The following is a 15,031-nucleotide window of genomic DNA, read 5'->3' as shown; positions in this document are numbered from 1 at the left end:
ACCCAAGTCAGCCTCAAAAATATAATCCTCTTCCCTCAGTGTGTCAAGCAGCTAGGATTACAGCTTTATACCACCTTATCTGGATTAATAAATATACTTTTGTGTGTATATATGGTGCTGGAGATCAAAGCAGGGCCTTGGGCATGCTACACAAATGGTCTTTTCTGAAGTCACACATCCTGTCCATAAGGTTGGATCTTAATGGCCTGCCCATCTCCTTAAAGCTCCACCTAACACATGCTGCAAGGGGGTTAAAGTTTCAACTGGAACTTTGGAGGGACATATATGCTCGACTACAGCACTAGATAAATAAGAGCCACTAGATGTGTCCTGTGTGTCCTTCAGGTTGAACTGAATGACATTCAACAGGACTCAGAGCTGCTGCTCCAGGAGTTTTCTTCTTCAGACCTTCAAGACTCACATGGGCATCTGAGTGGCAGAGGAAAGGATGGTGGACTCGCTGATGTTTATGGCTGGGGTGACTCCTGGGTACTCTCTGTGGCAGGAACTGGGTGGCCTGCAGCTTTGCTTTCTGCCCCTGCCCTCCTGATCCTGAATCTGCTCACGAGTGAGTTGCAGCCTAGCAGGGTGGGTGCTGTGATACTGTAGGAACCTATCAGAGGCTTGGAGGCCCCAGATGCTCCTTGGAACTACTGCAACTCTATGACAGATCTCAAAGGTGATGCCAGCCATGAAGCTAGACAGTGTCTTGGGGCACAGTCTGGGCAGCCATGGAAAATGGGCCCAGAGTCCTCAGGCAGCCCCCACTGGTTTGCTGGGACAGCTCCACAGTCCAGGAAAGTGAGCAGGACCCTAGGGGCACTGGTGGCCTTGCTCCTGCACTGTGACCCTTTAGACTAGGGCTCTGAGACATGAAGCCCACAGCCTTTTCAGCAGCTTCACATACCTACCTGTTAAGTTTGTCTAACATTTCTTCAGGTCAGTCTATTGGAACTACATATGCCATGTTTCAATTGACCTTATAGATATATGTCACACAGGTTCAGAGAGTGCTACTCTATCACCAACTAATGGTGAATTTGCTGAGCTCTAGGACATCCTCAGCCTTATGTGATCCAAGTAACCATTTTACAGACAAGGAAATTTAGACACAGTAGGATGGGAAGACCTCAGGCAGACACCAAGTGGAAAAACTCAAGCCAACTACGGTCCCATAACATGCACTGGGTGTGTGTCCACTGGACAAAGAGATGTTCTAGATTACCAGTCAGAGTCTTCTCCTTGCAGGAGAAAGTGTGGCTAAGTTTGCTGATCCTATCATGTTGGACACTCAGATATTTATTATCTGGGATAAAATTTCAATGCAAGATGAATTTCCAAGAAACTCAGTGAGGGCTGGAGAAAACCACAAGAGAAAGGCACTCCAAAGACTAGATGAGCTAGCCACAGTTCTGCATTGCTGGGAGGCATGGGAAATATAAAAACCATCATTTCCACAGCCCAAGGAAAGAGGCCAGTGCACAGTGATCCACAGTGATCCACAGGAACACTAGGGCTTCCACAGAAGCAGCATGTGGTTTTATTGACAAGAATGATCCCAAAGGGAAAATAGATACACCACACACCCCCAAACACACAAGCATGCACATGCAACAGTATCTGAAAGGGTCATTTTCCTGAGTCACCCACTTCCCCATTCTTAGTGATGACTATGAAAAATAATGACAAAAAATAATCCCTCAAAGCAGGTTTTAATTTTCACTTTGATACCATTTGTTAGAGGTGCATAGAGATATTTTATTTATGTAGCAGGTTGGGAATACACTAATTAATTTGTCAATATAGGAAAAGCACTGTAAGCTTGCACACGTTTGCATTTTTTTTTCTGACTTTTAAATTCTACTCTGGAAATCAGGACTTTAAAAAGCGCAGCTAAAATAACGACGGATGCCAAAGTCACATGAAAAACTGATATGACAGGAACGCAAATTATGGAGGTGCACGAAAGGAACTCGGCTCTTCAACGTCCCCAACACAATTAACCTTGCTGGTATCTGTTAAATACACTAAATAGTTTCAGGCTCCCTTTCAATCACTCTGGACAGATAAAGCATAACATTTACATTTAATGACAGTTTTTCCTCCACATAATTTCCCACATATTAATTAAATGCCTTTTTTCCCCCCTTTGGCAACAGCATCCACTTCATTCAGAGCTTCCAAATTCCTCGAATGAAATCGATAAAGCTTTTAGAAAACAATGTCTTCCATCAGCTAAAATTAAATGAATGCACAGATATTGGGACTCAGAGATGACAAAGCCAACAGGGAATCCTGATAATCCCTTGCTTAGAAGTTCGTTCATGGCTCACGTGGATTCTTTAACCCCAAACAGTAGCTTGGCATTTAGGAAGGGTTTATAAAGAACCAGCACCTACTAGCACTTCACAAGCAAAACCTCATTTAACCCTCATTGTGTATCAGGGAGGCATGATACCCATAAACTCATCTCCATACCACAAATGGAGAAACTGAGATTGGGAGCAGTCCAGGGACTTGCCATCGATCGTGCTTGGATGAGAGTCAAGGCAGTCTCCCTCCACAGCTCTTTATTAAATGACACTGTCTCTGCCCATTATCCTCTGTTTTCTAAACTACATCTTGTCCAGTTTCTGGCACTACTATTTCTATCACATTCCGTGATCAAGAAGGAGCACCTGGAGAAAAGAAACTTGCATTATAAAGCAATGATCCCCGAGGGCAGGAGTAATACTTAGCTACTAACTATTTTTTTTTTTTTGGCACCAGGGATTGAACTCGACCACTGAGCCATACTCCCCAACCCTGTTTTGTATTTTATTTACAAACAGGGTCTCACTGAGTTGCTTAGCACTTTGCTTTTGCTGGGGCTGGCTTTGAACTCATGATCCTCCTGCCTCAGACTCCCCAGCTGCTGGGATTATAGGCCTGCACCACCGTACCCAGCACTACTTTTATCGCGCTACAGTTACTAGTAAATTACAAAATTCAGCCATTTAATGATCAGTGTTCCTAACTGGCCATTCTGGAAACCTCTTCCAAATGATTGCTTCCTCCCTCCAGATCTGGAGTTTAGACAGAAACACAGGCCCACACACCCGAGGCTACGTCAGATTGGGAGGCAGATGCACCGACCCTGCAATTCGGTTTTTGTGAGCAAGCAGCAGTCTGATTTGGGGCAAATTATGTTAATTTTCTTAGTATCCGTTTCCACATCTGTAAATGAGGAATAATAATAGCTACTACCCCAGAGAGTAGTTTCAGAGATTAAATGTGTTGATGCATTTTTAAAAAGCACTTTGGTCAAAAGTACTCAATAAATGGCAGTTTCTAAAAAAGAATGTCTAATGCATTTTAAAATTGAGGTATAATTTACATAATGTGAAATGTTTAATAAGTGTGTCATTTAATCACTTTTGATGAACACGTATCAGGGTACAAAACATTTCTACCATACTAGAAATTTCCTTCAAACACACTTCCCACGAAGTGCCCCACCTCAGCAAGCACTGGGCTGATTCCTACCATCCCAGAGTAGTCATGACTATCTGATAATTTCATATAAGTGAAGTCTTACCATGGATATAGCATTTTGTGAGTGTGTATTTTTCTTATTTCACTCACTTTCTAGTTTTGGAATCTGTCTGTTATTGTGTATATCTATAGAATGTTCCTTTTTATTATTGAAAAAAAACACTTTATAAACATAACAGAGTTGATCCATTTTCCCACTGATGGACGTCTGAGTTGTTTTCAGCACCACGCTACTATGCTTGGAGCTATTATGTACATGTGGGCATAAACATTTTTAATCTCCTTGGATAAATACATAGGAGTGGAATTTCTGAGCCTCAGGAAAACACTTGTATAATTTTATAAGAAACTCCCAGATTTCTTTTTTTAAAGTGTTTGGAGCATTTTACATTTTTAGCAGTAATGTATGAGCCTTGCGGTTGTTCCACATTTTAACTTGGGAACTATTACTTTCACCTCTGGCCACTCTGATATGTAACTTCACATCACTGAAGTTTAATTTGCATTTCCTTGACAACAAATGACCAACACTCATCTTTATTGACCAGGTTATAGCTTGAATTTATGAAGTACTTGTTCATATATCTTAGGTAAACAGATTATAAATATTTTCTTCCATTGTGTGTACCATCTTTTTCTTTTCTTGGTGGTACTTTTTAAAAGTAAGTTTGTTGGTTTGTTGGTTGATTTGTTTATTGGTTATTTTTAGTTATCCATAAGAGTGGGATTCATTTTGATATAATTGCACAAGCATGGAATATATCCTAGTCTAATTAGAATTCCATTATAGATGTACATGATGGTGGGATTCACTGTGTTGTTTTTATATATGTACATGAGAAAATTATGTCAGAGTCATTCCACTGTCTTTCCTTTTCCCATCCCCCCTCCGTCCCTCCATTCCCCGTTGTCTAATCTACTACACTTTTGTTCTTCCCTTCACTCCCCGACTTATTGTGGGTTAGCTTCCACATTATGAGAGAAAACATTTGACCTTTGGCTTTTTGAGGATGGCTTATTTCACTTAGCATAAGTGTTTCCAGATCCATCCATTTACTGGCAAGTGTCATAAAGTCATTCTTCTTTATAGCTGAGTAATACTCCATTATGTATACACACGACACTTTCTTTATCCATTCTTCTATTGAAGGGCACCTAGGTTGGTTCCATACTTTTTGATGATTAAATGCTTTTACATTTTAGGAAGTTCCGTGTGTTTCTTTTCCATTTGTGGTTTGTGCATTTTGTGTTCTAAAATATTTGCTTCATGAAGTTACGAAATTATTCTAGATTCTCTTCCAGTGTTTGTGTTTGAGCATTTATGTTTTTTCAGTCTACGATCTGACTCAGACTAAGTTTTGTGAATGTGTGAGGCAGAAGTTGAAGGTCTTAATTTTTCATATAAATATCTAGTTGTTTGACACTATTTATTGTAGCAGTTTTCCTGTCTACACTGAATTTATTTTCTGATCTTATTGAATACCAATAGCCTCTATTTATGTGGGCCTATGTCAGAATTCTCTATTTTGCTCCACAGACCCATTTATTTATAATGTCATCTATTTCAACTTTAGTTTTTATTATGTTTTATCTTTTTTCTTTCACCTGTTTAGATCTCAAATGCAGGGACTGGAACACCTGCAGTTTTGCTTATTGCTTTTTAAAATTTGTTCTTTTTCCTGTTTTAATGTCATATTCATGTCTAAATGCAAAGGTATATATATATATATATATGCAAAAATACATAAAATACACCCATTAAGGCCTACTGATCATTATATTCTTAGATCTTCATAGTTTTAAGCATGAAATTTTATAAACCTTCCTTAGTTTTCAGAGATCAAGGAAAAGGTTCAAAATCACTTCGCAGATTTAAGCAAAGCATATGAATTATGTATAGAGTTCATTGAAAAACAGATCACTGAATACTCCTCCAAGAGATTTGGATATAGTATGTCAGGGGCGGGGCCTGAGAATTTACCTACCTTACTAACTTAGATGATATCAATGATGACAATTTATAGACCACCTTAAATAGGGAAAACAACAAAGGGCTCATTGGTTTTCCTAATGCTTACACAGAAGCTTTATTAGACCCTGATTTGCCTTTTCTAAAGCCTGGGCCCATGGCCACTGATATATTCCTTCTGCCTTCACTTGAAAATGTACCTGAAATCTCTGCTTCATGCATAGGATTGTGGATTGATGGCCCCAACATTGCCTCATTCCTTCTTCCTTACTGGAAATTGGGTTTTGCTTTATAAGCAGGGACATGCACGTATGTATATATACCACAGCTGAATAGAGCCCTGCAACACACACACACTGCTAAGTTCCCGCGTCCTTGGCCAACAGTCAGAGAGAATGCCCTTTTCCCCTCAATGGTTGATTGGTCTCTCAACCATGACCATGTTTCTACCAAGTCCCTTAAAACTCTGCTTGTGGATCTTCTTGAGAGGACAGAGACATTCTGAATTACAGGTCACCACTCTCAAAGCAAAGAGCTCATCTTCAGGATCCCAACCCCACCCCCTAAGCTTCTCTAGGTTTTTAGGAAAAGCAGAGAAAAATTCTCTCAGCTTTTTCTCCCCCAATACATCAGGGACAGATGGTCAGAAAGAGCTGTACCACAACCGTACGACTATTCCATAGTGTGTCCACACTTGTGCAAGGATTTTAAAAAAAGTAGACTGTGTGCATGGGTTTTCCTTCTCTGGTTTTTAAAATACCTATTTGGCCTTTGTAGTCACATAAATAAAAAATTAATTTATAATTAGTATTTATACGTGAATCACTTTAAAGGTGTTCCTTGTTAGAAGAAATAAAAATGATTTATCTTCATTACAAAAAAATATTAAAAACCAAAGAAAATTTGTCTGAAAAAAAGGAGGAAGAGTGTTTGTATAAAATACCCTGCACATGATCACTGGTCCCTCCATGATGTTTCAGAGGCACCATGAACAATACCAACATTAGAGATCAATCATACTTCACCGGATTTAGAAACAGCAGATAGAAAGTGCATGCGCTTTGTCCTCAAAGACAGATTCATTCATGCCCAGCTGACCGCATAGGCCATGCTTATTTTTACAGTGAGAAAGTCAGAGATTAAAAAGACAGCATGCCTGTGGCTACAACCAATTTGATCTTTAGTAGTTCTCCACCTCCAACTCGCACAGATACATGACCTACGGAACCCTACACTGCCATAGAAGGGAGCCAACCCAACACCTTGCCTATGCTCCACCAGCTTCCAGAAGCCTCTTGGTCATTAGGTTTTGGTTTGTTTGCTTGTCATTCCCCACTGCCCTGCCACCATCATGAAGGTGTTTCAAAGGGCAGCAAATGGGATTTTCTAAAACGCAATGCATCCTAAGCTGTTAAACCATGTCCCCATCCAGTGCTTTTGACTAGCACCAAATGCAACCCTACTATTATATACAGATGAGCAAAGAGTTTTAAATTCTAGTAAGTTTGAGTATGAGTCTGTCCCCTGACCATTGCTTGCTCTACAGTCTTAGAAACCTTTGACTTGTCTCCTTCTGATTTTCCAGAACAGAGATCCCTTACTCCACAGGGTCATTACAAGTTGTACTAGTTATGTAATTTTTTTCAAAGCTCAGAGTACAATGCCTAACTGACAATAAATATTTTACAAATAAGAGTTCTGAGAATTCCTTCTACTGCCCCTTCATCCTTTCCTCCCTGAAAACCTCAATATATATATATATCTGGATATATAACTGGATGCCATTCAACACATTATTTATATATGTAGACATTATGCAGATATTTATGCATGTGTGTGTATATGTGTGTATGTATACACACACCCACATATCTTTTTTTTGATACTTGATTTCCATTAGCATGATGCTTACCACTGTAACTAAAAAAATAAAATAAAATAAAGAGAGAGAGAGAGAGAGAGAGAGAGAGAGAGAGAGAGAGAGAGAGAGAGAGAGAGAGATCCCTAGACTCCAGAGTAGAAACTTTCCTGACATGGGCATATAACTCTAAGAAATGCAAAGACAGCTCCCCCTGACCCTTAAGAAATTATAATGCTTTACCAGACGTTTTCTATAGGCATGGAAAACAGTAATAAGAGTATATAACAAGTGTCACATCTTTGCTCATATTTTCTTATCATGGGGTTTCCACCTGATTTCTAGTCCCTTTCTAGCAGAGACACCTGCACACATCTCTGTTGCCTGATGTAACTGTCCTCTGGGCATCTGCCCATCACTGGGACAATGCAGCCTTCCCTTAGCTGCTCCTATTGTCCCTTTATCTCTCGCTGCACATCCATCACACAAGCTGGTAGCAGAAGAAAAGAACTTCCCTTAAAAGGAAGAAGGAACAAAGGAACAAGAAGACAAGACAGGGGAGGCAGAAGTCTGTGAAAATGATTAAACTGTTGAAAGCTATTACGTCTGTCTTTAAAAACAAGATGTTCAAGTCACAAGTCCATACCTTTGCAGTCCTAGTCTTCTTGGATCTTGGACACAAACTTCAGGGCAACATTGGGGCTGAGGTAATCTGCTCAGGTCACCAGCAAAGGGACAGTTTTCTTAACCTCCACTCCAGTTCAGTACAGACTTCCCCGTGTCCCTGAGGATGGAGATTTCTTCCAACTCTACAAAAATCACATGAGAAAGATGATTTATAAAAACAAAAAAACAAGACAGAGTGATATTACATTCAAGACTGTTTGCTTTGAGGAATTTAATCCATGCGGATCTGTGATCCAAGCTATTCAGGAGGCTGAAGTGGGACCATCACGCAAGCCTAAGAATTGAAGGACAGCCTGAGCAACAAGGGAGACCCTGTCTCAAAGACAATGATGACAAAAAAACAAAAGTAATGAAAGAAACTACACATAAGCCCCTTTAAATTCTGAATGGCATAAAAATGAATCATGCCTGAATGAATTCAGTCTTGACCAAACCAAAGAAGCTTACAAAAAGAAGTCATAGCCAGGCAGATGCAGTGGCGCACACCTGTAATCCCGGTGGCTTGGGAGGATGAGATAGGAGGATCACGAGTTCAAGGCAGCCCCAGCAACACAACAGTGAAGCACGAAGCAGCTCAGTGAGACCCTGTCTCTAAGTAAAATACAAAATAAGTCTGAGAATGTGGCTCAGTGGTCAAGTGCCCCTGAGATCAGTCCCCGGTAACACTCTCCTCCCACCCCCCCACCCCCAAAAAAAGAAGTCAGAGAATCAAGACTAGAAAGTATTTTAGGACATAAGTAGTAAAATTTGCTCATTGAATTTATAGGAGAACTGAGGATCAGTGATGTTCCTATAATTATTCATTACTTGCAGCAAATTTGGGTCAGTGAAGTAAGCAGATCTTTAGAAAAACAAGCAATGTCCTCATAATGGTCTATTGATACAGCAAGACAAGGAGACAAAGTATCACTCCATCTTGAAACAATTGTCTCACTTGTTTCCTAAGGTTCCAACCCTGCTTGTTCCCACTGGCCACTGCATCCTAGTCTGCCTCCTCCTAGTCTTCAGCATCAGGGCATCCCAGGTGTGTCCTGAGTCTCCTCTCTGTGTGCACCAACACTGCAGAGCCTCGTCCAGCCCCATGACTAGAGATACCACTGATAGACTGCCAACTCTGAGATTTGTCTCCAGGTCTAGATAGTTGCCCTGAACTCCAAACTTGTCTATCAACCATCGATTCAATAACTACTTGGAATTCGAATAGTCATGTCAGATATATCATGCCTCTAGTCACCATCAAACATAAAGCCCTCTCTCCCTAGTTCAGTAGCAACTTCATTCACCCAAACCCTCCAAGTCAACCTTGACTCTCCCCTGTCATTTAAGCCCCATGATCTCTACTCCATAAAAATGTTCTAATACCCCTACATTCAGAGTAAATCAAGCAGTTGGCCATTTCTTACCCCTTTCTTCACTACCACACTAGTCTAAGACCATAACAGATCTGTCAAGATGCACAGTAGGCTCTCCCAGGCCATGACTGTCACTCTTTTGAGAATGACACTCCCTTACACAAAACCTTCCATGCTACAGAATTGAAGCAGGAAAAAAAAAATCACCAAAGAGACCTGCATGGAGCAGCTTGTTTCTTCCTCTCCAGCTCCGCTTCTAACTCTATTCTTGTGATATTTGAAACCTTTGAACTTGCCTTCCCCTTAACCTGGAACTCTATTTTCCACTTATTATTTCATATCTTTTCCCAAACGTTATCTGTGCAGGAAGTTTCTCTAATCATCCCATTTAAAACTACAGACACTTGCTGCATCCCTCATTGCCCTGTGTTTAAAACATGAGAAAATTTTCTTATATAGTTTGTATTTACTCGCTAATTGTCTGCCTTCTTCAAATAAAACATAAGCTTCATGCCAGCAAACAATTTTATCACTGGTATCTGTATCCCAAGCACTTTTCTCACAGCCTAACACGAAAGTGAAACTCACTAAATATTTTTGAATGAATGAATGAACAAACAGGAAGCTAAAATTCTATCTGGGATATCTGGGAATGTAGCAAATAAAAACTCCAACATGTTTTTAGAAACGCTCAAAGTATGTATGTTGCAAATGCAGGGATGACCCTTCTAGCATCCTGATACAGTAACCTCACTGGTCCTTTCACCACTCACCACGTATTTCTCCGTTTTCCCTCCTTGTATTCCATGCCATTATACATTGTTCTTCTATGAAATTTCACTCCCTGCCTTAGAGAAGGTATAGGAGAAAAGGGAACTCAGGGTTAGACAAGAGGAAAGAAAGAAATGGTTTTATGGAAAAGGTATAGGGCAGGTTCAAAATCACTTTGGATCGAAATTTAATTTAGTCATCAATTTGTCATGTATATTTGGGCTGTTTCCCTTATTTTCCCTGGTCACCTGTTTCCTGACTGAGTCAAAAAATATGCCCTCTAAGATTTTAAACTCAACAAACATGATTATTTCTGGTATTTTTTTAATTAATAAAAGGTTCCCTTTCTCTCAGTCATAACACGGGTTAGGAAGTAAGGTATAGTGTTAATGACTAGGACTTGGGGATAATCATAGTACTGGCATCCTAAATCCACCACTGTGAAACCCTTCAAGTTCTTTAAGTGTCAATACATTCAGCTTTCCTAAGATACATTGTTTTTTTTTTCCGTAAATTTGAAATGACAAAACTGTACCTGTCCTGTTGTGTTATCCATGAAAATGTAATAAAGTCATATAAGTAAATCAGTGCTTATTGTATAATATCTAAGTACTCGATAAACAATTCCTTATGATTTTTTTTGTTGTTGCAGGCTTATATTTCATGACTATATTTGATTTATTTACATTTTGTGATTTTATGACATTTCATGATTTTATTTACCTTTATCTCATTTCCCACCAGAGTCTGAATCTTTTCCACATTTTGTCAAACATAATTGCTTCTGCAGCCCTTGATGACATTAGTAACTTTCTCTGGACCCTCTCCAGGCTCACAAGTATGCAGTTACCCCAACCACTCCAGGCTAGGGGCAGATGGCACAACTGTGTAACACAAGAGTCAAGTTTTTTGGCTAATTTTATGTCCTCTTGCTGATGATACTCAGCAATTTGGGGATGATCTTGGCCCTAGTTTTAGAGCAAGCTGATAATCATCATGCCACAGTATACAATTATTCCTGCAATCAAAAGCCAAGAGACACAACTTTGGAAAGCAAACAATGCTGTAATTCGGCACAATGATATATGGAGTTATTAAAGAAATTGTGCTGACTACTTTGAGAATTTAAGTCTCAAATCTATCCAAATGCATCTTTTTATCTGATATTAAGAAACTCTCTGGGGGCTGGGGATGTGGCTCAAGTGATAAGAGCGCTCGCCTGGCATGCACATGGCACTGGGTTGGATCCTCAGCACCACATAAAAATAAAAAAATAAAGATGTTGTGTCCACCAAAAACTAAAAAATAAATATTAAAAAATTCTCTCTCTCTCTCTCACTCTCTCTTTAAACAAAAAAGAAAGAAACTTTCTGTTTAGATAGTAATAATATGAAAATATGCCGCCTCCCTTTCAGATTTAGTTATGCCCTAAACTAAGAAATAATTTAAGTGTTGCAGGAAAAAATTACCTGCAATCCATTCTAAGTTATTCAAGGCCCTGGTCAGAAATGTACTTATTTAATAAATGTTTAAGGAGTATATACCGTCTGCTGTGCACTTTGTTAAGGACTGTGGCTGTGACAGGAACTATGGAAGACTTTATTCCTGCTCTCATGGAAACTCTTCCATTCCAGTGGTTGTTCTTTGGGATTTGCTCACTTCTGCCCAGATGTGGGAGAACATGACTACCTCCTCCATGGTGGCTGATTCTCCTAAGTAGTGACCCAGTGTGTGCTGACATAAGCAACCCAATCCCTGATAGAGACAGTTCTACAATTCTTGGTTTTCTTGGGAAACTAACTCATTTCCTTAATTTGCTCACCATGCCCCACCCCACTCACCTCTTCTGAGAGGACCCTGGTTTATTTCTCTCCTACAGCAAAAAATAAAAAACAACAACACCAACACACCCAACCAAAATCCTCCACCAATTCCACCGAGGCCCTGTCCACCATCAAGATGCCACCTGGTGTGGTCAAGGCACAAGGTTCAGAGGACATAGCTGAAGTAATGAGCTTCTCTGTAATCCTTGGCAACTGGAAAGGGATTCATTCCATGATACAGGACGACAAACTAAGAAGGTGTCCATTAGGAATATCATCAAGGAAAAAAATGTCAAGAAAGCATCAGTGTCTCTATGGGTGGAGTGTTAATCACAGAGATGGTGGCAGCTTGCCTGTTGGGCAGCCTTGAAGGCTTCAGTAATTTTTCAGGAGGTCTCAGTTAGAGGCTGCTCTGATGGCAGAATGTGAACCACACCTCTTGAATGGCTAGGCTGAGTTTAAAATGAACTCTGTGTGTATAAAGCTTGAGCAGGCAACAACACACAGATCCATCCTTATGGAGACAGATTCGCCAAAGAGGCAGGCATCCAGAGAAAGCAGAAGGAAGAGGGCCAGAAGAACTGAAATGGGTCTTTTTTTGGCGGGGGAGGGGTACCAGGGATTGAACCCAGGGGCACTTGACCACTGAGCCTCATCCCCAGCACTATTTTATTTAGACAGGGACTCAAAGAGTTGCTTAGTGCCTCACTTTTGCTAAGGCTGGCTTTGAATTCTAGGTCCTCCTGCCTTAGCCACCCAAGCTGCTGGGATTATAGGCATGCACCACCACGCCCGGCTCTAAATTGGTCTTGACGAAGAATTTTGAGTGGAAGTATGTTGTTCCAACAAGGTTGGGCCCTTCTGGAAAGTTGGGAAGTGGAGAAACATTGTTCACCTCTCAAGGAGACACAGATATAGCTGGTAGGTAGAAGGGGCCGTGCCTCACTAACAAAAAGCACCCGTCTCCAGGTTTGCAATGTGGAAATTACTTCCATTTTCATAGAAGAAAATTGAGATTTGGAAATTGGATGCATTTGGAAGTCATATAACTAGAAAGTGGCAGTGTCAGGATTCAAACTCAGAACTAAACCTGGAGCATCTTCGTATTCACCAAGCAAGCTGCAAATCACTGTTAGTCCCCTCCTAGATGTTATTTCTGATGAAACCTACCTCTGACACTCAGAAATGTCATGATTTGAAAAACTTTATTCTTCTATGAATATAACTGGATATTGGCTCACTCAGTCTGCTAAGGAGACTGAAGATACTCAGATCGGAGAAAGTGCATTTATTTCTTCAAAAGCCCTGTTAAGTAGAAGCTAGCAACGAGCAGTGAAATGCAGACAAGGTCATAAGTGTTCTTTAAATTACTTTAAGGTTCTTCTTTAAACCACTTCCAAAGTAGACAAGAAAGCAAAGGGTGGTAGTTAATTTGTAGAAAATAAACAGAAGCAAGGCAGCTAGTTGTAGATTGTGTGAAGAGAAAAGCACTAATGGGATTAACTCTCTCGACAGAATCCATTGGTGTTGATGTGATGTTAGGAATTATGGATATAAGTCTCTCCTATTATCTGGGAAGGAGGATTCCTTTAGTAGCACAGGTACACTAAGGTAACTTCTGACCAGCCACTGACCCCAGTGCCCACATTGACATGGGAGTGACTTGTAGATGAAGCCCCCCCTTAATATGGCCACCATGACAGTTCTGGAGAGAACCAACTGAGGTCAAAAACTCCACCACTTGACATGAAGGGGGAGTTGAACACCTGATTGACAAGGAGTTCAGAAGGTAGTCCCCAGTTCTCCTGGTAAACATCATACAGAAATAAAATTGGGGACAGCACTGTCTCCTTTGTTGTTCGATGCTTGGAGTTGGCCCACTCTCTCCCTTGAGAGTTCTTTTTACTTAAGCCTCATTTTTGTTTTACTTGATTTTCACCTCACTTTCACTTCTGATAAAGTTCTCTTGCATGACTTTTAGTGTCTGACTTTAAATCTTCTTCTGTCGGTACACAAAAACCAAAGTTTGGAGTTTCAGCTCCCCGCTTTCCTGTGACAGCCCTAGAGGAGGTCATACCACATGTCAGAACAGTTGCTTCCTGGGAAACAAAGATAGGGAACCTGGCCTTAAGTCCTTGTGGTTGGTCAGTCTCGGTTGTAATTCGTGGATTATGCTTCCCACCAGCTGACATTACCAAAACCATTTTGGGCGTTTAAGACATAAAATATTTTGGGGGATCTAGGTGCTCAACTGTAACTGGAACCATCATTTGAGCTAGCTCAATAGCAAAGTCCTTACCTTCTGTTCATTTTCAGCCTGGACACCAAACAATTGAATTGCTAGGGAACAGCTAAAGAAAATCTGTGCTGCTGGATTTCAAGGATTAGAGAAAACAGCTAGTGACTTTTAGATGCCTGATCTCTTGCCAATACGTTAGCACCTTATTTTCCTACCTGGTTAGCCTTTTAAATTGGATGGTGAAATTAAAGGGACTCTAGAAGAAAAGTCACCGAATGTTATAATGGGATTTTAGGACATTTCCTGGCACCTGAGCTAATTGGTGATCTGTAGTCTTCTCTGCTAGTTAATGAAATATGCTAATTTCGTACACTTTATAAAGTGTGTCAAACTCTGATATTCCTTATGTAGCAACAGCCAGCAGTGCCTGCAAGACAGGGTTTTAAAATGGGTCTTGAATATATGTAGAAAAATAAACACCCACCCTCAACCTTTCTACGTGTACTCTCTAAGCCTGACATTTGCTATTTTAAATATCTAGAAATACAGGCCCACACTTTGCTATAGGAAACTGGTCTTTCTCACCAGACAACAGTCCTCATTCCCAGCCTAAATAAGAGTTGGGTATATATGAGATCCCTAAAAATATCCCTCTTTCAGGATTTATGTAATCAGTACAACACTCTCTACATACCTGTGTACCGACACACCATGTAGATACTGCATATTAATCACATACTCTAAACCACTGAGCTAACTCCCAATGCTACAGTCTATCCTCCTAAAATCATCAGCAGC

General features: G+C 40.3%; 1 protein-coding gene across 3 annotated transcripts in view; it reads right to left on the bottom strand.

Moving 5' to 3' along the window:
• Positions 1-15,031, bottom strand: part of Sgcd (sarcoglycan delta) — a 928,109-nt gene that overhangs the window by 548,061 nt on the left and 365,017 nt on the right. For all 3 annotated transcript variants that reach the window (XM_078051547.1, XM_078051537.1, XM_078051538.1), the window contains one exon: positions 8,008-8,170. The gene's annotated coding sequence lies outside the window, so the exon portion shown is untranslated. The remainder of the gene's footprint in view (positions 1-8,007; positions 8,171-15,031) is intronic.

Source organism: Ictidomys tridecemlineatus, chromosome 1 (assembly GCF_052094955.1).
Source record: "Ictidomys tridecemlineatus isolate mIctTri1 chromosome 1, mIctTri1.hap1, whole genome shotgun sequence".
Lineage (NCBI taxonomy): Eukaryota > Metazoa > Chordata > Mammalia > Rodentia > Sciuridae > Ictidomys > Ictidomys tridecemlineatus.
Note: the sequence above shows the minus strand (reverse complement) of the source record. Positions and strands in the feature narration are given on the sequence as shown.